This window comes from Rattus norvegicus, chromosome 13, assembly GCF_021556685.1.
Source record: "Rattus norvegicus strain SHRSP/BbbUtx chromosome 13, alternate assembly SHRSP_T2T, whole genome shotgun sequence".
In the NCBI taxonomy this organism is placed as follows: domain Eukaryota; kingdom Metazoa; phylum Chordata; class Mammalia; order Rodentia; family Muridae; genus Rattus; species Rattus norvegicus.
This window is the reverse complement of record NC_141546.1, coordinates 11,353,147-11,377,774: the sequence shown is the minus strand read 5'-3', so window position 1 is coordinate 11,377,774 and position 24,628 is coordinate 11,353,147. Positions and strand designations below refer to the sequence as shown.

At 42.0% G+C, this 24,628-nt stretch overlaps 1 long non-coding RNA gene across 1 annotated transcript; it reads left to right on the top strand.

The window, feature by feature from the left end:
* Positions 1–996: 996 nt before the first annotated feature.
* On the top strand, positions 997–22,712 carry LOC100911239 (uncharacterized). Its single transcript, XR_015635426.1, has 3 exons — positions 997–2,055; positions 4,063–4,557; positions 15,763–22,712. It is a non-coding gene; the product is annotated as an uncharacterized LOC100911239 (long non-coding RNA).
* Positions 22,713–24,628: the final 1,916 nt, after the last annotated feature.

Sequence of the window (24,628 nt, the reverse complement as noted above, 5' to 3'; positions counted from 1 at the left end):
AAAATAAGAGGACACCAAGAGAGTTGAAATCTGGTTCATTGTTTGGGGGTTGTTTTTGTACATTACCCAAGAGATCTTGCAATCTAAACCATGACATTTCTAATCTAGTTGGTAACAGTTGTTTTCTAACACCATAATTAAAAATAGTACACAGTGTAGTACACTCTTCTGTTAAAAGATATTTACCACTTATTATTTTTTGAGTAAATTACTTACTTAAATAAATGTGACACCATGTGCTTATTCCTACAGTTATTTATTGACTATTATTTTTAGATAAGCAAATACATTGTTTTAAAATGCGTTGATAAGTGTGAACAGGGAGCTATCACTGTATCTTCAGCTAAAGGCCTAGTGATTGGGAATGATACTTTTATAAATATAAAATCTAATAATTTGCTTTGCGTATATGAATGCCTGAAACCATTAGACAAAATTTGCTCAGAAGCTGGGTTTTATTTTAGAAGATGTACTCAAACACAAAATGTGCTTTATAAGTTAAGTTTAGAGGCACATCATTATCCATTTTTATTATTTAAAAAGACACTACAACACATCTGTAGTAAAAAAAAAAAAAAACAAACAAACAAACAGTTTCCAGTTTTCTATAGTAACTCTTATCCCTTTAACTTTGCTTCATTTTGTAACAGGATCAATTTTTAAAAGGAAAAAAAAATCTATCATGAAATTAGTAACATGCTCTAATAAAATACAAAACATTCTTACAAGCAATATTTCCAATTTAAACAGAATTTTGTTCACATTTCTACAAAGTGCAGTAATTCCCCCTCCTGTATTTTCTCTCTCTTTCTTTAACATGTTTAAAAGTTTCAAGTTCTACAGATAGAGATTTGGGGAAACATCGAATTATTTTCAAAGATATCTATTTTCCTTTACTCCTTGCACAAAGGGGAACTTTCTTCCACTTCTCCAAAAATCTCATTCTTACCTGAAGTAATTGCATCCAACTTTTCCTCAGGTAAAAGAGACAGTCTTACAAAATTTCAAAATCACCAATGAAGCACTTAAAGTAAGCACTCTTCTTTATGTGTGTCCCTTACTTTGCAGTTTTTTTTTTTTATTCTGAAATGGAATCTTTTTAGCTCTCCACAAATACCTTGGTGAGCCCTCAACACTTCCTAACCACTTAATAATTTTGACCCCGTCAGCCTCTTCAAATAGATCTTTAACCACAAGAATGCTTGCAATCCCCCGAACATAGCCTCTGTCCAAAAGGAAAAGATAGGATTTTGTGAGGCCTAAATGAAGTGAGAGAAAACAAAATAAATGTAGCTGAAGCTGAGAGTGAAAAGTGCTTGGACAGATTGGTATTTTCTTTTCTGCACTGCATCCTGCCAATCTTCTTCCCCCATACCCCACTCCTTAATTAGGTCCGATTTTGGCACGTAGGAAAATGTTATCTACCACCTCAAGTCCCCCCATAATTACTAATGTTTTGTTTTGATGGGTCTTCATCCGACTGATATACTGCCCCCGCCTCACCCTGTCAACACCCCAACTCTGGGAGACCTTAGTTGTAGAAACCCTGCGGACCCCCGACGACTCATCCCACCGGATCCCTTTCATATGATTTTTTTTTCAGTCGTGAGATTCCCCAATGGAGAGGTTGCAGTGACAACCAGAAATTTTCATTTAACTCTCCCCTGCCTTCCTGGGCCCCAATTTTGACCCGATCGCTGTGGAGCAGCACAGCAGGGGCCGGCCTGGCTCCTTTGCTCCGGAAGGGTTTAATTGCACACTCGCCTCCCGGTGGGTTTCAGGCCCCAAGGCTCGAAGATCCCCGCCCAGCCGCGGAGCCTCCTCTACTTGGATCCCTAGCCTCAGCTAGAGACTCGAGGACCCTGAGCCTCCCCGGCCGCCCAGAGGGCGGCGCCCTCCGGGGTACCTCCGCCCTTCGCTGCTGTGCCCACCCCCTGCCGGCAGAGCGCCTCTCGCCTTGGCCGCAGTAGTCAGTGATCTGCTCCATTGGGCGAACACCTTCGTTGGCCGACAGACACTCCAGCTTCGCAGGAGGCGGGCGCCGCTAGACCGCAGGTAAGGGGCCATGGGCTCTGGTGGGTGGGCTGAGGGGCGGGGGAGAACCCCGGCAAGGATCGGGGTGGGTGAGAGTAAAGGGGTGTTTGGGGCTGTGTGGCCCCTCGGGATCTGTTTGGGTTAACTCCTTAGTTGAGAATGGTTAAGTTATGGGGGTCAGCTGGGGTAAGCTAGAGGTCTCAAGAGGAACCTTCCACACCGAGGACACCCTGACCCCAGAGTCCTATGCCAGCTTGAACAGATTCGTGCGCAAAATAGCCACATGTTCATTTCTCATCGAGCTTCCCCAAGCTGACTCTACTTGGACAGTCACATTTAAAGTGGAACATGGACTGTCTGGGTGGGATTCCATGCTGGAGAATGCTTCCGCGCCCCCATGTTTATTTCGCCTGTGCAAGTTCCCTCTGTAGCCTCCAGAGGGAGGTATGGGCCTCATCTTCCCCACTAAGGAATAAAAGATTTGCCCAGCCTTCCTGCTGGCGACCCCACGGGCGCGTTATGCACGGAGGAGTGCACGGAGCCCGCCTGGATTGAACCCCGCAAGCATGCATGCTTGCTTCGCGCCCCAAGTTTGCTTTTCTTATTTAAAGCTTTGCAGTTCAAATGCACACCCTGGGCAAGAGCAGCCAGGGGCTCAGAGGCGCACTAGTCCCGGTGCATATGGACATATCTGCCCGGGCGCATCTGCGTTTGCGCGCACACGCGGGTCGCGGTCCCGCCAGAGGCCTCCCATCCCTGCGCTGGTGGCGACACTTGCGGCCTTTGGCAAGGCTTCAGGAGAGGATCTTGAAGGGTTTCCTTGTGTGCAAAGACAGAGAGCAGAGACAGAAAGCATGAGGCGGCTGCAGCCTTTGTAGTCGCGGAAGAATGTGGAAATGTTGAAGCACTATGTAAAACTTTTTTTGAAATGGAGTCAAGTCACATTCAGCCAGCTTGGGAAAGCAAAAACAGCGACAAAAAAAAGTGGAGGAGGGGAGGGTGCTAAGGACAGCCGCTCCTGTCTCGGGCGTTCAGGCCGGCCCGGCGGGGTGGGGGTGGGGCTGCCATCTCCTGGAACCTGGGCTGCACAGGGCCAGAGGGGGAGGGGAGGCGCCAAGGCCCCTGCTTCTGCTACCTGTGTGGCCCTGGACCAGGCTCGGACCCCCCAGGCGAAGGCTGGGGCGTCCTTTCCACAGCTTTTTAGGACAGCTCTCCAAGGAGCCAGGAAAGGCTCTGCCTTGGCCGCGCGGTGCTATGCCAGCACCCAGTGGTGGTCGCGCCATGTGTTCTTTAATTCCAGGCTGAAGAGCTAGAGCGGGAGGAGGGGTGTGGGGCAGGTAAAAACTTGTGGACCATTCCCTACACGGGGTGCGATGACCAAGGTCCAGCCCAGACTAAGGACTCCGTGGGGCAGGGCTCACTCGGTTATCCCTAAACAACTGAACGGGGAAGGGGCGCCCGACCACGCATGGACCTGGCCTCCGTACTTTGGGGAACCTTACAACCCTCTCGGCTACCGACCTTCAGCTGCCCAGGAAAACCAGGCGTAGAGGTTCTGTGGTGGTGACACAAGGGCAGTCCCCTCTCACACTCCAGAGACCTACTTTTACTCCCCCCACCCCCACCGGCATAAGGGCAGCTGATTTTGCGCGGGTTGAAAACTTTTGGACCAGTTCGGTTAGCTAGGTAAGTCCGGAGGTTACTTTTTCTGGACAGGACGAGCCTTCCCCACACCCTTGAGATTAGTGTGTGTGGGGGGGGGGGAGGGCGGGGGAGCACTTCTCCCCTTCCAGGGCTCCTCGCTTTCCCATCTCTAGTAGCCCCAGCCCTCCCATACCAGATGGTCTGAAGACTGCAAGAGCCCTGCTGGGGAAGAAAAAGTAACTTGGTTTTTCTCCGAGTAACCCCGTCGGATTAGGCAGCCTGGGAGAGTAGAGTGGGTGGAGGAGGGGAGCTGGTAGAACATGGTGAAGTCTCCCAGGCAGACTGATCTCACTTTCTTCTTGTCCTCCCATCTCTTCCTCCTAGGTTAAGAGATTGTGGCCAGACTATATAATCGCTCCGGAGCGGGAAGAGGAGGGATCAGCGCTCTCCTACTGCGGTAGCGCAGCGATTTGGCTAGGCTGAGTGTGTCTGCAGCTATGCCCAGCTTGCTCCGGCAGGCGAGGAGATAGGTCCTTCCAGCCTGGAGGCCGCAAGTGTGACTCCTAGTGTCCTCTAGACGACACCTCTAAGGAAAGAGTGCGCACCGGGGTTCCAATGTGCCTCGCCGCTGGCAGCCTCCAGCCAGCACTGAGAAGGACAGCCTGAGCCTCAGCCACCAGTAGTGTGAGTGCTTGGCATAGATCTGGGAAGGCGCCTACAGGAAGTCTTTCAAGAGTGAAGACCTGAAGAAAGGCTGCGGCTTCGTGGCTCTGAAGAGCCTCCAAGTGCAGACCCGCAAGGAGGCCATGCCACTCTTCACCATCCAGGAGGTGGCTGGCAAGAGGACCTGGAGACCTTTGAGCACCCCAACGTGGTCAGGTGAGCCTGGAGCCCTGGCTATGGGTCTTAGAAGGTGGTGGGCAAGGGGCAGCTGGTGACCCAACTAGAGTAAGAGTTGAGTTTCCCCAGGTAAAACCTATGATTCTGCTAGACAGGGCAGAAAAAGAGACCTATGGTGAATTCCCAGCAGCTAAGCAATTCTGAAGAGCTTTTGCTCTGCTTGTCTCAAGGGATCCAGGGGCCTTGGGTGTCTTTCAGGGAGGAAACCAAACACCCCCAGAAACGTCCCTCTGGCCCTTATTTAACTTTTCCCATTCGTGGGGGAATTTTTGACACACAGAGTGAGATTGTTATCCAGCTTGTGATAAAGGGTGGAGCATAATGTAAATAAAGTTTAAGAAAATGCAGAAATGTGTAAGAATATGTTTGCCAATCACACCCACATCGGTGGCTATCTTTATAGTTGTAGAATGACTTCTGATGGTCATAGAAGTTCAGAAGTTTCACCTGTGACTACTAGTGTTTGACATTGTTTGAAAAATGTCTTTCGAAGCTGGGTACTGGGAATACTGCACCAGGAAGATCCAGAGTTCGAAGCCAGCCTGAGCTACAAAAATCCCTGTTTGAGAAAAGAAATGGAGGGAGAGTTAGGAGGGAGGGAGAGAGGGAGGGAGGGGAGGCAGGCACTTGTTTCGAAAATAGTTATCTGATTGTCTGTACCGTTTAGTATATGTGGAGGGACATTTCTGGTGGCTGACTTAGACTGCCTCTCTTGGGGATTAGATGTGAGTCTGTGCTTTAGATTTTAAGGCCTGTTTCCCTGGAAGAGTTGTGCAGGTGGGTGGGGAGGCATTCGTAACCAATTCTCCTGAGATTGAAGATAATGGTGTTTTCTAGAAGATGCTGGGACTTCCCCCACTGTGCCTTTTATCCTTCTCTCTTTTTTTAAGCAGTTGCATTGATGAAAGTTAAAAGGGAATGTACACACCTTTCCATAAATTAGGTGATCAGTTTACCATTCGCAGCTCTTCTTTACGGAGGGATGATCTTGGAGTCTGCATCACGGCTTCTCATTCCTGTAGGGATTCTTTACAAGAAAAACGTGCCTATTCTATGCCCTGGGGATGATATTATGTAAATAAGCACAGCTAAATATTTTTGTAGGAAGTCGAACAATGTAGCATTAGTCAGGGGAGAGGGGAAAGGCTAAAACTTTATGTTTCTTGTTTGGAGTTTTACCCTGGCCTGCAGCCTTAAGCTGGGGACTCTGCGAGGGTGTCAGCTCTCTCAATTTTGTCTCTAAATCACGAAGAGCTATAAGCAATTGTACCTGCTCTTTTCTATTCTCTACCATGTATCTCAAGGATGTCACATCAATGGTCAGCTGGCAACAAGCATCCGAGACAGGGGTTGAATCAAGGACTGCATCTATGAGGCCATAAGGTGGAGGGGGAAAAGATTAGGGAGAGCGAGTACCAGCTCCAGTACTATCTGTGGCCAGCGCTATAGTGGCTGCTTTTGACGCAAAACGAGCAGCTCCTGCCTCTAATTTAACCTCCTGCTCAAGAGAAGAAACACCACCTTTGCCTAAGTCTTGAAGAGAAGGATAAAGTTGTCTATTAGGTTGGCATTCTGATGTATTGGGTGGAGCATTGGACATAATCTTTTCATCAGAGAAAGGTCTAGCAGGGATAGGATCAAAGGCACTCTCTATATCAATAATGACCAATGGGGAGGAAGGCAACTTAATGCCAGAGACTGACTCTTCTCTCAATATGGGGTCAACAGGTGAGGGGAGGGGATCAAGCTCCCTCAACGAGCTTTCCTTCAGTGAATGCTCTCCTTCCTTGACTAAATGCTGAAGATCTGGCCATTCAGAGGTGGTTCTAAGGATATCATTAATAAGAGACAAATAACTGAAGGCAGTGACTGGAATTTTCTTAGGACCAAGAAACTCATAATAATCTTTAAAACAATCTCCAACTCTGAGCCACCTTTTTTGATCAATTGTTCCTTCCCGGGAAAACCAGGGATATATATCTTCTACCAAATCTAAAAATTTTATTAAATCCTTCTTTTTAACTCGAATTCCTCACGTCTTGAGTGACTGCTTCAGTCCTGTCACAAATAGTGACTGCTTTGAAAATGCTTGTCCCATCACTTACTAACCTTAAGATCTGTGCCGCGCTATGAACTCCTCCCGGACAGTCTCAAGGCGGGTGTTCTGTGGCGTCCTAACGATCCAAAGTCACTCTCTGGTGCTTCAGAAAAGGGCAGACAAGCCTGTCCTTACTGGTGAGTGGTGTTTTCTCCTCTGTGACTCCCAGGGGGTCCCTATTCAGGCACCAGTTGCCCCGACCCGCAGGGCAGTCGACCAGGGTCTGGGGTCCACCTAGGAGAGAATGGGGGACAAGAGACGAAAAGAATGGACAGCAAGTCAAGAAGTCTGATCAAGCTGACAATTTTTAATTTTTCTCAGGCTGAAGATATACTAGTAGAAGCAAAATGTGGGGAGGGGTTGGGTGACCACAAAAGAATGGGCCTGGCTTAATAACCAGAATATTGGCTGGGTAAATCGGCCAAGCGGGGGAACAGCAGGGTGGGTTGCTTAGTGACCTGACCACCAGTGCCTGACCACCAGTACTCAGTGATCTGATACCTAGATTTATGCTATCTATTGAATTTATGTAGAGCTGCAGGTGCTGCTTTGATCTAACCTAAGGCTATTGCATTTTGTTCTATCATAAGGCTAAAATACAATTGCTTTTTAACATGAAGACTATTGTTTATTATTCTAGCATAAGGCTAGAATACAATTGCTTTTTAACTTGAAGGCTGCTATCCCCATCTCAAGGCTGCTCCCAACAATCTCCTGAGAGGCTCAGCCTGAGCATGACAAATGAAGAGGCAAATGCTTGCAGGAAACCACTGAACTGAAAACAGGGTCCCCATTGGATAGTTGTAGAAAGGATTAAAGGAGCTGAAGGGGTTTGCAACCCCATAAGAACAACAATGCCAACCAACCAGAGCACCCAGGGACTTAACCATCATCCAAAGCATATATATGGACAGACCCATGCCTCCAGCTGTATATGTTGCAGAGGATGGCCTTGTTGGGCATCAATGAGAGGCGAAGCCTTTGGTCCTGCCAAGGCTGAACTCCCTGTCACCCAGTCTAGGGGAATGTCAGTGCAGGGAGGTGGAAATGGGGGTAGTTGGGTGGGGGAACACCTTCATAGAAGAAGGGGGAGAGAGGATAGCATAGGGAGTTTATGGATGGAAAACTAGGAAAGGGAATAACATTTGAAATGTAAATAAAAAAATAATTCCATTAAAAAAAAGGATACAGGCATTACTCCATTCACAAAGTGCTAGACCTTGTGACACTATAACCTTGCAAAGATCCTGCCTCTCAGCACCATTGCATTGGGTCTTACTCTCCCAATACATGGAATTTGGAGAACAGACTCATACCATAGCAATCACAAAGGAGAGGATACAAAGGTATGTACTGCACAGCACCACTAATTCCAGGAAGTGGTGTGGATGACTGAGAGATAAACAGCCCCAAATCTCTCTAATGTAGATGTTCAGCACTTTTTATCACAGGAAACTATTTACACTCAGGGAGAGTCAGGTTGCAATCAAGCCACAGTTCTGTAGTCTCCATGATAGGGCATAGAGCTTAACCTGTGCAAAGGATCTTCACTGGGACTAACAGTGAAGCCTGTGCAGAAATACTTCTGAGCAGTCTGCCCTGTCTGTAATACAGAAAACCGTGTGTCTGATTATTTCCCAAAGCTAGCATGGCCTAGCAGGGCTATTTCTTATGCATTTTTGTTTCTCTTTTCACCACAGAGTTGGTTCAAAAGAATTGAATGGCCAACTCATGGTTAAATAAAACACGAATAGACTGAGTTTCAGAGTTAATACATTACTCAAAACTAGAAAAAAAAACTAGAAAGCTGCATATATGCATGAAAATAGAAAATGTGAATTATGTATATTAAATTTGAATATCGTGAAACCCAAACAAGAAGAATATACCTCAGAAGGTAGTGGGAGAGCAAAACACAAACAATACACCTTGCAGGTTAAGGGTTTGGTTTGCAGTTGAAAATATGTTCCTGGCTGGCCTGTGTTAATTTTTTGCAAGTTAGTGTTTCCATTTGTAATTAAGAATAAATTCCTTTTCCTTAAGTCTGATGTAAACTACAAAGGAGGTTTTTCAACCTACACTAAGCCCATTCCCATGATGTATTCCTTAACCTTGTTCCTTTCTTTTCATTGTGTCCTTTGAATAACATGTAAGAGCCAGCTTTCTCACCCATGTGACATCTATCTCTGTATAAAAGAGACATCAAGAGGATGATGGGCTACTCTCTCTAATCCCTATTTAGGATGAGGCAGTCAGCTGGTCAGTCCTTGTGCATCCCAAAATACAGCTGGCTTTAACTGGGCAACCGTGGATTTGTTCTTCTCTCCTCAAAATTCTCATGTTACTGAACTTTCAAAAAAAATGCAGCTCTATTTTACTCCAGTTAACATTTTGATGCACTCAGTAGGGAAGGCATTAAATTAAGTGTTGTAGGGATTAGTAGAGTTTGGGTCTGCGCTGAGACTTTGGTTTCAGATAGGATGGGTGTAGTTTTTGCTTACATTTTAGCTGTATGATATACAACTAATTATTTATGCTCTTTTTGTATACATTCTCTGAAAAACAGGATAGTAAAATGTCTTATTGGAAAAATGGGTTTTGCCATAGTGAAGCATTCCCCACTACTCCAACAATGGAGGGGCCGAGATGAAAAATTATACTATGGAGAGTCATGGTAGTGTTCGAGATGTCAGTATGGAGATAGGGCAGAACATAGTTGAACTGGGACAAAAAATAGAAGATCTTGAAGTTCTGGGGACCATTCAGAAAAGAGAAAATGGAGTCAGTCAATTCAACAGTGTGAGTCAGGGTCTTCATTTTTCTTTGATGCATTTAGATGTTAATTACTAGAGTGGAAGGCAGATCATTCTGAGGTCTGTGTGCACCTGGGCCATGTGTAGTTAGAAGAGGCAGAGAAGGAGAGGACAGTTGTTGATTGGAATCGACAAGGATGAGTAAGATACTGTGTGTCTACAAGGAGCTTCGGTTGAACAGTAAGGACTCAGACATATGTGTACTAAAGCCATTTAAATACAGATGGGATGGATTTAGAATTACAATTATTGAACAAATGCTTAAAATGTAGAAACGTGGATGCCTATTCCTATTTATACAGAAATGTGAAACAATTTGGTTTGGAAATCTGATGCCCTTTCTTGCACACCTCCCCTGTCCCTAGGGCATTTGCATGCATATAAGTGTAAAGGTACACAGATGGACACACACACACACACACACACACACACACACACACACACACACACATGAAGGGTGTAGACAAAAATAGTAAAACATGAAAGGGGTTAAAACATGAAGCAGGAATAGAGAAAATCATATACAAACGAGCCAGTAAGCATTAAATAAAAGTCTGGCTCTTTGTAAAACAGATTTCCCATCAATAGCTTAATTAATATTTCCTCTTTCAAATCATCTCAACCTGAATAATGAGAATGCATCTTTATCGATGGAATTTTAAAACATAGTGTAAACAGTTTTGGACAAGAAAGATGCCATCCTTCTGAGCATTTGCATTCCAACTCTCTGCTGAGATAAATTCTCTGCCAAGATTGAAATTACTCCAGGGTAATGGATTACATGTGTCGTTCTGTAAGATCAAAACATCCCACAGGCATTTAAACTAACATGGCTGTCTAGGATCTCTAGATTATTCTGTTTGTCTTGGCCACTTCTGTCTTGTTTTGTCGTCAGCCTAATTCCCATGGGAATGCAGGATTCCTTCAGGTCTGCAGGCAGCAAATTTCCTAAGCCATTATTCTGTTCTTTGCCACAATTTTTTATTGTAATAGGAAATATGACTCAAGGAGTCTCTCTAGATTTAGTTAGGCAATTTTCAGAGAAAGTAAGTTGCCTGGAATAATATCTTTCAGACTGTGAAGTCATTATAAGGGAAGGAAATTAAGTTCGCTTTTTTGTTAGTTTGCAGGGTCTTAACTGTTTGAAATTCACTGGACAAGTCTACTGTTTTAATCAACCAGAACTCTATGTAGAATTCTCATATGCAAACAAAACAACCACAGGCAACTTTCCTGGTAGAGACCTATGTCCCCTTGGTGACTGTCCCAGCTAGGTCTACTTGACACAACGTAGTTATCAGTGTTGGGGACCAGAAATCACCTTACAAACCACATGAACACCAATTTCACCCAGACTGGGATTGGTTTTGAGCATGTACTCCAGGACTGATCAATCAGAGCCAAAGTCCATATTTGGGAACTGTAATGTGACACTGAGTTACGATGCTACAGCGTTTTTAATCCTAAAATCCACAAACATCTGTGCCAAGTTATTCCACCAATCATGATTTAGGGATAGGAAATTTCCTTAGGAACATGTCATTGTACATTTATCCTGTTCTCTTTGATTGGGGTATTCAGTTGTGGCAGGGAGCTTGCCTTGTCTAATATTTATGTCTGAATTTGTCCATCAGGATGTCAGTTACCCACATACTTGTTTCCTTCTACCAATTCTCAGGTAGGTCTTGGGAACTTAAACTTTACAAGATCATTACTCAAAACAAAAGTTGCATTCCAAATGATTCCTTATATGCAGGTGTCTCTCTTAGGTTGTGGTCCATTCCAGGGGCAGTGTATACCATAAAAGCTTATACACAGGTGTAGGAAATACTGTTGGGTTGTCGGTTCATGTCAGGCTTATTGTAGGTAATGATACACAACAGTTCCAAGGGCTATGATTGGTTTCCAAGAGCACAGAATATAATAGAATATGTAATCATTCTTGGCACTGGAAAGGTTTCTAGTAACAGAAGAAACATGAGAAAGTTTTTTTACAATGGCAGGCTAACCAGGTAACTGTTACCAGACCTTAACATTTTACCTATGGCTTAACATTCCATCTAGGTCTTAATATTTTACCTAAGCCCTAACAGTCAGAGAAGAGGAAGCCTTGATTGAGAAAAATTCCTCTATACGATCTGGATGTAGACAAGTGCAGCATTTTCACAATAAGTGATTGGTGAGGAGGGCCCAGCCTGTTATGGATGGTACCATCACTGGGCTGGAGATGTGAGTTCCTATAAGAAATCAGGTTGAGCAATCTATGAAGAGCAGGCCAGTAGTTCTCCATCACGGCTGCATCAGCTCCTGGCTCCAGGTTCCTGTTCTTTCTGACTTCCTGTCAGAACTTCCTTTGGTGATGAACAGTGATGTGGAAGAATAAGCCAATAAATCCCTTTCCTCCTCAACTTGCTTTGATTAGGGTGACTCATAACAATAGTAACCCTCAGTAAGACAATGACCTCTGTAAAAGTATCTTTAATTCACCTTATGTAACTGTCCTCTGGAGGCTTCCTGCCTCCATCTGCTAAGGGTCTTGTCCTGCAAACTTTCATCTGTACAATTTTATCTGTGCCTAGAATATTTTCAGCCTCTGAGATTTTCTACTGAATAAGCTCATCCTTTCTACTTCTTTCTGAACTCTGGCTGGCTGATTTAAAGTTGCCATTCTGGCTCGAACACCCCTCTAAGCTGACTGATTCAATCTGACTTTCTCACTTCTGACTGAATTGCTCTTTGGCCTCAAAGTAATTCTTGCCATCCATTCTGATCTTCTGGCTGCTTCTCATCCTCTAGCTCAATCTGTCTTTACTTGTGTCTAGATTTTTCCCTCTTAAACCTGTCTCTGTGTAAATCTCCTAGTAAAATGGCCTCCTCTCTTAAGTCATCTCTCTTCCCTCTGTTCCAATGAGCATTAGGCATCTCCTATTCTGTCAATTTTTTCTCTGATTCCTCACTTTGTCTGCTACTTAATTTGGAACCACTTTCAAACATGAGTGCTTCCTTCCACAAACTAAGTTTACCTTTATTGTTTGGGATTAATGATGCATAATAAGGCCATATTTGTATTCCTGTCAGAGGAATTTAAGATATGTGTTAAAGACATCCCTGTATTCTTGCTACAGTGGCCATGTTGCTGGATTAAAATCCCTCCACAGACCCTGAGTATAACTATGGGAAGATGTAAGATTTGTGTAATTGTGGAGGAAGTAGAAAGGACATTGGTTTATTGACTCCTGGGGTCTGCAGAAAGCTTTGGCTCTGCCCTGTGGTCCAGAACCAGCTCCACAGAGGAGTGTCCACATCCACAGCAGGGTCTCCATGCTCCCTGCTGGGCTCCTGCTGTTAGACTAGGGAGGATTTAAGGTCACCCCGCATATTCAATGATGTAATCCCTGTGCCAGGCCAGAGGCCAGAAGTCAGACACTACTTCCCCCTTCCTATACCTCCTGGGCATCTAGGGGCAGAAGTAAATGGCATCTACCTCCAGCTTTGGTACGGATGCTAATATAAAGTTGGGTTCAGGTTGTGGTTGGGGAGCAGCTGTAGTGTTTGTAAGCAGGTTGCATGTGTCTTCCAGACAGTGCAATTTCTAAACGCCATTGCAGAATTTCCCTGGAGAGGAGAGGCTTCGATGTGGAATTCTGATGGTTTTAAGTTTAGACTCAAGCGTTCTACACTTCATACAGCAAAGGAGCTCGGCATTGTGTCAGATTTGTAACTTTAGGGACACCCCCCCCCCTTAGGTTGTTGCATATATAGGGCATTATTAGGAAATAATGTATGTGAAACGTTTGTGAGTCCATACCCTACGCACCACCCCGGCTCCCAGTCCATGGAGAATGCTCTTTTGTTGCTGTTTTGTTTTCATTCTGTCCGACAGTTATTTATTTTGCTAGAGGTTGTGCATCTTACAAAATGATGTGGAGGTGTCTAGCCTGGATCTCTTTATTCTCTAATACACTGGCGAAATTTTTCCATTTTTATTTTCCAGATTAGAAGTAGGGTGGTAGAATCATCTGGTCCCTTTTCAGGAGATATCCAAAGTCTCTCATCTTAACAACAAATCCGATGCAGAAATGTACTTCTTAAAAATAAACAAACAAATGAACGAATCTCTCCACTTAAATGCTGCATCAAAAATTAGCTGATTGTGGCACCCCAATGCAATGATTATGTGTTTTCTTATGTGTGTTCACTTTCCAACTCCCAGACAGAAAGGGACAGAAGTCTTCCTCCTTGAACCTTACGAGTTACAATTACCAAGATGTCAATGGCATTCAGTAAATTTAACGTTCCTTAAGAAAACAGGTTATTTTAGAGAAAGATGGAAGGCAATTGTTCGATATTTACTTTTTAAAAATTGTCTTGGGCTAGTTAACTTGCCAGAGTTTACAAATTCAGATCAACAATTTGTTTTTATAAGGACATTGTATTTATACCCTGATTTGCAAATACAGATTGGATTTAAGAAAATGATCTTTTCTGATAGAAGAGTGTTCTCCTGTGTGAGTTGAGAGGTTGAGTTTGATATGAAAGTAGTAAGTACTGTGGGGAGGAAGGGTCTACTGAGAAGGGAAGTATGAGAATTATGAGGACAAACAGTAGGACATGTTTCTAATGAAGAATTCTCGGCTCCCAAATCCCGTGGGAGAGAGAGCTCACTACCGAGACAGGTGGGCACTCCTGAGACTGCAGAGTGGAAGAGACCACCAACACTGCCCACTCCTGCCTATATCCCTGGCCGAAGAGGAAACTATATACGGCCTCTGGGTTCCCTTGGATGAGGGCACAGGAACAGGAAATCCGCTGCCTCTGAGACACTGCCAGAACCTGAAGGGACTGACTGGATATACAGTTCTCTGCACCCAAATCCCATGGGAGAGAGAGCTAAACCTTCAGAGAGGCAGATTCACCTGGGAAACCAGAAGAGTCTACACTCGGCCCACATCTCTGACTCCAGAGGAAAACACTAAACGCCATCTGGAACCCTGGTGCACGGAAGCTCCTGGAAAGGTCGGCACAGATCTTCCTGGTGGCTGCCCCCATGGAGAGCTCATAAACAACACCCCACGAGCAAACTTGAGCCTCGGGACCGCAGGTAAGACCAACGTTTCTGCTGCAAGCGAATTGCCTGGTGAACTCAAGACACAGGCCCACAGGAACAGCTGAAGACTGTAGATAGGAAAAACTACATGCCCGAAAGCAGAACACTCTGTCTCCATAACGGGCTGAAAGAAAACAGGAAAACAGGTCTACAACACTCCTGACACACAGGCTTATAGGACAGTCTAGCCACTGTCAGAAAGAGCAGAACAAAGTAACACTAGAAATAATCTGATGGCAAGAGGCAAGCACAGGAACCCAAGCAACAGAAACCAAGACTACATGGCATCACCGTAACCCAATTCTCCCTACCAAAGCAAACACGGAATATCCAAACACAGCAGCAAAACAAGATCTAGTTTCAAAATCATATTTGATCATGATGCTGGAGGACTTCAAGAAAGACATGAAGAACTCCCTTAGAGAAACACAGGAAAACATAAATAAACAAGTAGAAGCCTACAGAGAGGAATGACAAAAATCCCTGAAAGAATTCCAGGAAAACACAATCAAACAATTGAAGGAATTAAAAATGGAAATAGAAGCAATCAAGAAAGAACACATGAAAACAACCCTGGATATAGAAAACCAAACGAAGAGACAAGGAGCTGTAGATACAAGCATCACCAACAGAATACAAGAGATAGAAGCGAGAATCTCAGGAGCAGAAGATTCCATAGAAATTGTCAACTCATGTTGTGGTTTGCCTTGGAGTTCTCTCTGAATTTGTAAAATAAAGGCAAGAGTGTGAGATTTGGGCAGAGGGAGGAGACGGGAGCGAGAGGGGGATTAGATTCAGAGAATAGGGTTAGAGAAGACAGTTGGCAACAGTCGAGCCAGTAGAACCTGAGCAGGGGGGAAAGCATTGAACAGTTGGTATAGTTGGGAGAGTGAGAAAAGAAAATAGGTGGGAAAGGAACGGTTTAAAGACACGATGGGGAACTGAGAGAGGTTAAGTTGGGAGAAAAGTTAGAGGAATCAGGGGAGGAGAAAGGAAAGAAGCGAGGAGAGAGTCGTCGTGGAAGAAGAAGAAGCTGGAGACCTGGCAAATAAAAGGTGCAAGGGATGAGGGATTTGGGAGCTAGGAATAGGACAGTGTAGGGTAGATCTGCCCAATCTAGACGCTAGATTGTTTCATATTAATTGAGTTGCGTTTTCTTTGTACAGGCGGATTCGGGTTGGAGAGGACAGTGCAACAGACTCAACAGTCAAAGATAATGTAAAGCGGAAAAAGCTACTGGTCCAAAACATACAGGAAATTCAGGACTCAATGAGAAGATCAAACCTAAGGATAATAGGTATAGAAGAGAGTGAAGAATCCCAGCTCAAAGGACCAGCAAATATCTTCAACAAAAATCATAGAAGAAAACTTCCCTAACCTAAAAAAAGAGATACCCATAGGCATACAAGAAGCCTACAGAATTCAAAATAGCTTGGACCGGAAAAGAAGCACCTCCCGACACATAATAGTCAAAACAGCCAATGCACAAAATAACGAAAGAATATTAAAAGCAGTAGGGGAAAAAGGTCAAAGGTACACCTATCAGAATCACACCAGACTTTTCGCCAGAGACTATGAAAGCCAGAAGATCCTGGACTGATGTCATACAGACCCTAAGAGAACACAAATGCCAGCCCAGGTTACAGTATCCTGTAAAACTCTCAATTAACATACATGGAGAAACCAAGATATTGCATGACAAAACCAAATTGACACAATATCTTTCTACAAATCCAGCACTACAAAGGATAATAAATGGTAAAGCCCAACATAAGGAGGCAAGCTACACCCTAGAAAAAGCAAGAAACTAATCGTCTTGGCAACAAAACAAAGAGAAGAAAAGCACACAAACATAACCTCACATCCAAATATGAATATAACAGGAAGCAATAATCACTATTCCTTAATATCTCTCAACATCAGTGGTCTCAACTCCTCAATAAAAAGATATAGATTAACAAACTGGATACGCAACGAGGACCCTGCATTTTGCTGCCTACAGGAAACACACCTCAGAGAAAAAGACAGACACTACATCAGAATTAAAGGCTGGAAATCAACTTTCCAAACAAATGGTCGGAAGAAGCAAGCTGGAGTAGCCATTCTAATATCAAATAAAATCAATTTTCAACTAAAATTCATCAAAAAGATAAGGAAGGACACTTCATATTTATCAAAGGAAAAAGCCACCAAGATAAACTCTCAATCCTAAATATCTATCTAAATAAATATCCCAAATACTAGGGCACCTAAATACGTAAAAGAAACCTTACTAAAGCTCAAAACACACATTGCAGTTCACACAATAATAGTAGGAGATTTCAACACCCCACTCTCATCAATTGACAGATCATGGAATCAGAAATTAAACAGAGATGTAGACAGACTAAGAGAAGTCATGAACCAAATGGACTTAACAGATATTTATAGAACATTCTATCCTAAAGTAAAAGGATATGCATCCTTCTCAGCTCCTCATGGTACTTTCTCTAAAATTGACCATATAATTGGTCATAAAACGGGCCTCAAAAGGTACAGAAAGATAGAAATAATGCCATGCGTGCTATCAGACCACCACGGCCTAAAACTGGTCTTCAATAATAATAAGGGAAGAACGCCCACATATACATGAAAGTTGAACAATGCTCTACTCAACGATAACCTCGACAAGGAAGAAATAAAGAAAGAAATTAAAGACGTCTTAGAATTTAATGAAAATGAATGTACAACATACCCAAACTTATGGGACACAATGAAAGCTATGCTAAGAGGAAAACTCATAACTCTGAGTGCCTGCAGAAAGAAACATGAGAGAGCATATGTCAGTAGCTTGACAGCACACCTAAAAGCTCTAGAACAAAAAGAAGCAAATACACCCAGGAGGAGTAGAAGACAGGAAATAATCAAACTCAGAGCTGAAATCAGCCAAGTAGAAACAAAAGGTACCATAGAAAGAATAAACAGAACCAACAGTTGGTTCTTTGAGAAAATCAACAAAATAGATAGATAAACCCTTAGCCAGTCTGACGAGAGGACACAGAGAGTGTTTCCAAATTAACAAAATCAGAAATGAAAATGGAGACATAACTACATATTCAGAGGAAATTCAAAAAATCGTCAGATCTTACCATAAAAGTCTATATTCAAAAAACTTGAAAATCTGCAGGAAATGGACAATTTCCTAGACAGATACCAGGTACCCAGTTAAATCAGGAACAGATAAACCAGTTAAACAACCCCATAACTCCTAAGGAAATAGAAGCAGTCATTAAATGTCTCCCAACCAAAAAGAGCCCAGGTCCAGAAGGGTTTAGTGCAGAATTCTATCAAACCTTCATAGAAGACCATACCAATATTATCCAAACTATTCCACACAATTGAAACAGATGGAGCACTACCGAATTCATTCTATGAAGCCACAGTTACTCTTATACCTGAAACACACAAAGAACCAACAATGAAAGAGAACTTCAGACCAATTTCCCTTATGAATATCAACGCAAAAATACTCAGTAAAATTCTGGCAAACTGAATCCAAGAACACATCAAAACAATCATCCAACATGATCAAGTAGGTTTCATCCCAGGCATACAGGGATGGTTTAATATACGGAAAACCATCTAGATGATCCATTATATAAACAAACTGATAGAACAAAACCACATGATCATTTCATTAGATGCTGAGAAAGCATTTGACAAAATTCAACACCCCTTCATGATAAAAGTCCTGGAAAGTATAGGAATTCAAGGCCCATACCTAAACATATTAAAAGCCATATACAGCAAACCAGTTGCTAACATTAAACTAAATGGAGAGAAACATGAAGCAATCCCACTAAAACCAGGGACTAAACAAGGCTGCCCACTCTCCCTCCTTATTCAATATAGTTTTTGAAGTCCTAGCCAGAGCAATCAGACAACAAAAATAAATCAATGGATTCAGATTGGTAAAGAAGAAGTCAAAATATCACTATTTGCAGATGATATGGTAGTATATTTAAGTGATCCCAAAAGTTCCAACAGAGAACTACTAAAGCTGATAAACAACTTCAGCAAAGTGGCTGGGTATAAAATTAACTCAAATAAATCAGTAGCCTTCCTCTACACAAAAGAGAAACAAGCTGAGAAAGAAATTAGGGAAACGACACCCTTCATAATAGACCCAAACAATATAAAGTACCTCTAAAAGATCTGTACAATAAGAACTTCAAGACTCTGAAGAAAGAAATTGAAGAAGACCTCAGAAGATGGAAAGATCTCCCGTGCTCATGGATTGGCAGGATTAATATAGTAAAAATGGCCATTTTACCAAAAGCGATCTACAGATTCAATGCAATCCCATCAAAACACCAATCCAATTCTTCAAAGAGTTAGACAGAACAATTTGCAAATTCATGTGGAATAACAAAAAACCCAGGATAGCTAAAACTATCCTCAACAATAAAAGGACTTCGGGGGGAATCACTATCCCTGAACTCAAGCAGTATTACAGAGCAATAGTGATAAAAACTGCATAGTATTGATACAGAGACAGACAGATAGACAAATGGAACAGAATTGAAGACCCAGAAATGAGCCCACACACCTATGGGCACCTGATTTTTGACAAAGGAGCCAAAACCATTCAATGGAAAAAAGACAGCATTTTCAGCAAATGGTGCTGGTTCAACTGGAGGTCAACATGTAGAAGAATGCAAATGGATCCGTGCTTATCACCCTGTACAAAACTTAAGTCCAAGTGGATCAAGACCTCCACATCAAACCAGATACACTGAAACTAATAGAAGAAAAACTAGGGCAGCATCTCGAACACATGGGCACTGGAAAAAATTTCCTGAACAAAACACCAATGGCTTATCCTCTAAGATATAGAATCGACAAATGGGATCTCATAAAACTGCAAAGCTGCTGTAAGGCAAAGGACACTGTGGTTAGGACAAAACAGCAACCAACAGATTGGGAAAAGATCTTTACCAATCCTACAACAGATAGAGGGCTTATATCCAAAATATACAAAGAACTCAAGAAGTTAGACCGCAGGGAGACAAATAACCCTATTAAAAAAATGGGGTTCAGAACTAAACAAAGAATTCACAGCTGAGGAATGCTGAATGGCTGCGAAACACCTAAAGAAATGTTCAACATTTTTAGTCATAAGGGAAATGCAAATCAAAACAACCCTGAGATTTCACATCACACCAGTGATAATGGCTAAGATCAAAAACTCAGGTGACAACAAATGCTGGCGGGGGTGTGGAGAAAGAGGAACACTCCTCCATTGTTGGTGTGATTGCAGACTGGTAAACCATTCTGGAAATCAGTCTGGTGGTTCCTCAGAAAATTGGACATTGAACTACCTGATGATCCACCTATACCTTTCTTGGTCATATACCCACAAGATTCCCTAAAATATAAAAAAGACACATGCTCTATGTTCATAGCAACCTTATATATAATAGCCAGAAGCTGGAAAGAACCCTGATGCCCTTCAACAGAAGAATGGATACAAAAAATGTGGCACATCTACACAATGGAATTTTACTCAGCTATTAAAAACAATGCCTTTTTGAAATTCAGAGACAAATGGCTGGAACCCAATCACAGAAAAACACACATGGTATTACTCATTGTAAGTGGCTATTAGCCCAAATGCTTGAATTACCCTAGATGCCTAGAACAAATGAAACTCAAGACGGATGATCAAAATGTGAATGCTTCACTCCTTCTTTAAAAGGGGAACAAGAATACCCTTGGCAGGGAATAGATTAAAACATACACAGAAGGAACACCCAGTCAGAGCCTGCCCCACATGTGGCCCATCCAATTAGACAAGATGGATGAAACAAAGAAGTGCAGGCCGACAGGAGCTGGATGTAGATCGCTCCTGAGAGACACAGCCAGAATACAGCAAATACAGAGGCGAATCCCAGCAGCAAACCACTGAACTGAGAACGGGACTCCTGTTGAAGGAATCAGAGAAAGAAATTGAAGAGCTTGAAGGAGCTCAAGACCCCTTATGAACAACAATGCCAAGCCACTAGAGCTTCCAGGGACTAAGTCACCACCTAAAGACTATACATGGACTGACCCTGGACTCTGACCTCATTGGTAGCAATGAATATCCTAGTAAGATCACCGGTGGAAGGGGAAGCCCTTGGTCCTGCTAAGACTGAACCCCCAGTGAATGTGATTATTGGGGGGAGAGTGGCAATGGGGGGAGGGTGGTGAGGGGAACACCCATAAAAAAGGGGAGGGGGAGGGATTAGGGGGATGTTTGCTCGGAAACCGGGAAAGGAAATAACATTTGAAATGTAAATAAGAAATACTCAAGTTAATAAAAAAATAAGAAAAAAAAGATAGTATACTGAAAGAAAGAAAAGGTGGTATGGAATATGTGTATAGCAGTTTTACAAAGAGTGTTTTACAGAGACAGGTTACAGAGATATCAAGCTAGATACAGGTGAAGACAGAGTGAGCAAGAGAATGAGAACAAGACAGAAAATTAAAAAATATTGTCAAAGTTAGTATGGAGCCAGGCAGAGCAATTCAGTCAGAAACCCAGAGAAGCCAGACTGAATCAGTCAGCTTGGAGAGGAGTTTTGAGCCAGAACATCTGAGTTGAGCAGACAGCCAGAGTTCAGGAAGAACTAGAAGGATGAGCTTATTCAGCAGTAACCCTCTGAGGAGAGGATTACATTTGGCATCCAATGTAATTGGAGAGAAAGAAAGCCAGCCCATCAGTGTTGCAGACAGCAGAGTCTATCTGAGAGAAAATCACAGAGGACAGGAGACATATGAGAGAAAGCTACAGAAGAGAGATTCACCTAGGATCATCTCCAAAGAAGGCATCTGTTCTTCCAGTTCAGCTAGATGGCCAGAGAGACTTAGAAGACTCTGGAGCAGCCGGAGCTTCAATTCCAGAGTAATGAATGATACAGGAGCCTCTGAGAGAGTGAATCACAGTAAATCATCCACAAAGACAATTTTAACAATACAGACAGACTTTTCCTGCATTAAAAATGGGAAACTCCATTTCAGATCCCTGAAGATCAAGAGCAGGAATTGAAGGCATAGAAAAAATACTTGAAAAAGCATTGCAGTATTTATTGCAACTGGGACCACTGGAGTAAATCTTTCCCCACTTTCAATTGAAATATTTATATATTTCCTCTTTAAAAGGTGATATAGATATATTATTCTTGTATGAAGTTCTCAAAAAATAAAATTAGTGAAAATAAATCGTTAAAAAATAAAAAAGAATTGTCACATATATATATATATATATATATATATATGTGTGTGTGTGTGTGTGTGTGTGTGTGTGTGTGTGTGTGCGCGTGTGCGTGTGACATGAACTTTGGGAAGATATAGATAGGGAGGTAGGTAGATAGATAGATAGATAGATAGATAGATAGATAGATAGATAGATATTCCATTATTTGTTATGTCATTTAAAAATAATGAAAAGACAGCAAGGACAATGAAACTAGAATTTTGGCGAGGATGTTCAGCGAAAGATTGCTTTGTTACTGTTTTGAGTGAAGTTGAGTTTGTGAGGAAGAGAAAAAACCCTCATGGGTGCTTATCACTAATGTTATTCATCAGAAGAGGGCTATTTGGGGGACTCCATAGATGCTCAGTTCACTTTTGTATGTGTTGATTCATTTAGAAGATATTTATTCGGAGGATAAGTCATATAAAGAAAAACAAAATCTACTTGGGATAGATCTAGCACAAACTATAATATTTATACACCCCACCCCAACCCATCCCAACCCCCATCCAGGGGCAAAACTTTTGCTCATTTTGTTTCATTTGTATTGGAATTTCTCTTGAATATTCTGTGGCATGATTATCATTTACCATGGTGTTAATCATCTGAAGAGAATATAGGGTCTTGGTAAGTAATTTTCAAGCTGATAGGCTTAATATATGTACCATTAGTGCTTGATTTTATATTTATTATTCAATGATGTATATGTTAATAAAATGTATATAAAATAGAAATCTTCACAGAATAAGATTGGTACAGTTGAGAGTTTATACTGTGTTCTCTCATTAAACCCTATTGGATGATTTGCCTGCTTATTAATAAAGCTTGTTATAAAACTTGGCTGATTGTAATGTGATAGTGTTCTGTCCTGTTATCCAGCAGAGGTGACCATGAGCATCTGAAAGGGAAAAAAGGTTGAATTGTACAAGTTAGAGCTTTCTTCCTTTCTTTCTTTCTTTCTTTCTTTCTTTCTTTCTTTCTTTCTTTCTCTCTCTCTCTTTTTAGTATGTATAATTTTATTGATTACTTGAGAATTTAGTACAGTGTATTTTGATCAAATTCATAATCACTCCCCCAACTTCTCTTAGATGCACATCCCATTCTATAACCATTCAACTTTGTATTCTCTCTCTCTCTCTCTCTCTCTCTCTCTCTCTCTCTCTCTCCTGTCTCTCTCTCTCTCTCTCTCTCTCTCTCTCTCTCTCTCTCTCTCTCTCTCTCTCTCTCTGTAACCCATTAAATTTAATTAGTGTTGCTTGTATTCATTTGATTAAAGAGCAGTCATAGGAATTCTCTCAACATACCAGCTTTGGGTTTTGTTGTTTTTGTTTTTTATCCTTTGTCTGGTTCTCTTTGTTGCATTTGGTTGGTTTAGTCGCAGAGATTTACTATTTCCTATCTTCTCTTGGGTGTTCTTGGTTCCTTTTGTTCTAGAGCTCTTAGCTGTGCTGTTAAGTAGCTAGTGAAGGATTTCTCCAATTTCTTTACCATCCTGCTTAATGCTATGGATTTTCCTATTAGTATTGCTTTTATTGTTTCCCATAAGTTTGGGTATGTTATATTCTCATTTTCATTGAGTCCAGAAAATCTTTATTTTTTTCCTTTATTTCTTCCTTGACCAAGTTATTATTGAGTAGAGAGGTGTTCGCTTTCTATGTTTTATGTGGATTTTCTGTTGTTTGTGTTGTTATAGGAGACCAGTCTTAGGGCATGGTGATCTGATAGGAGGCATGGTATTATTTTAATCTTTTAATGTTGTTTAGCATTGTTTTATGCCCAATTATATGCTCAGTTTTAGAGAAGGTAGCATGAGGTACTGAGAAGAATGTGTATTCTTTTCTTTTAGGGTGAAATGTTTTGTAAGTATCTGTCACATCCATTTGGTCCATATCATCTATTCGTTTTTCTGGCTCTGTTTAGATTGTGTTTCAATGTCCTGTCCATTAGTGAGAGTGGGGTTTTGAAGTGTCTCACTATGTTTGTTTGGGATTCAATGTATGTTTGAGCTTTAGTAAAGTTTCATTCATGAATGTGGGTGCCCTTGCCTTTGGACAACGAATGTCCAGAATTCAGATTTTATCTTGTGTATTTTTCCTTTGATGAATATGAAGTGCACTTCCCCATCTAATTTGATAATTTCTTGTTGAAAGTCTATTTTATTGGATATTAGGTTGGCAACTCCAGTTTGATTCTTAGGATCATTTGCCTGCAAGACCTTTTTTCAACCTTTTATAGATTTCGTGTCTGTCTTTGTTATTGAAAGTGTTTTCTTGTATGCAGGAAAATATTGGCCCGTCTTTGACCATCCGGTCTGTCCTTTCATGTCTTTTTAGATTTCAGTTGAGTCCATTAATTTTAGGATATTAAGACAGATGACAGCTATTTGATGTTATGTTTCCTTTTGTTGTTGGTGTTATATGCACATGTTTCTCTCTTTTTCCCTTTTTTATGAGATTATTAATATCTTTTTCCTTTGTTGTAGGCTCCCTCCTTGTGTCAGAGTTTTCCTTCTACAATCCTCTGTTGGTCTGAATCGGTAGATAGATACTGGTGATTTTGTTTTTTTCTAAAATAGTTGTTTTTTTCCTCTTCAATGATTGAGAGATTTGCTAGGTATAGTATTCTGGGCTGGCATTTGTGTTCTCTTAGAGTCTGTATGACATCTGGCTAGGCTTTTAGTGTGTGTTGAGAATTCTGGTGTAATTCTGAAAGGTCTGCCTTTATACATTACTTGACTCTTTTATGTTTGTAATTTT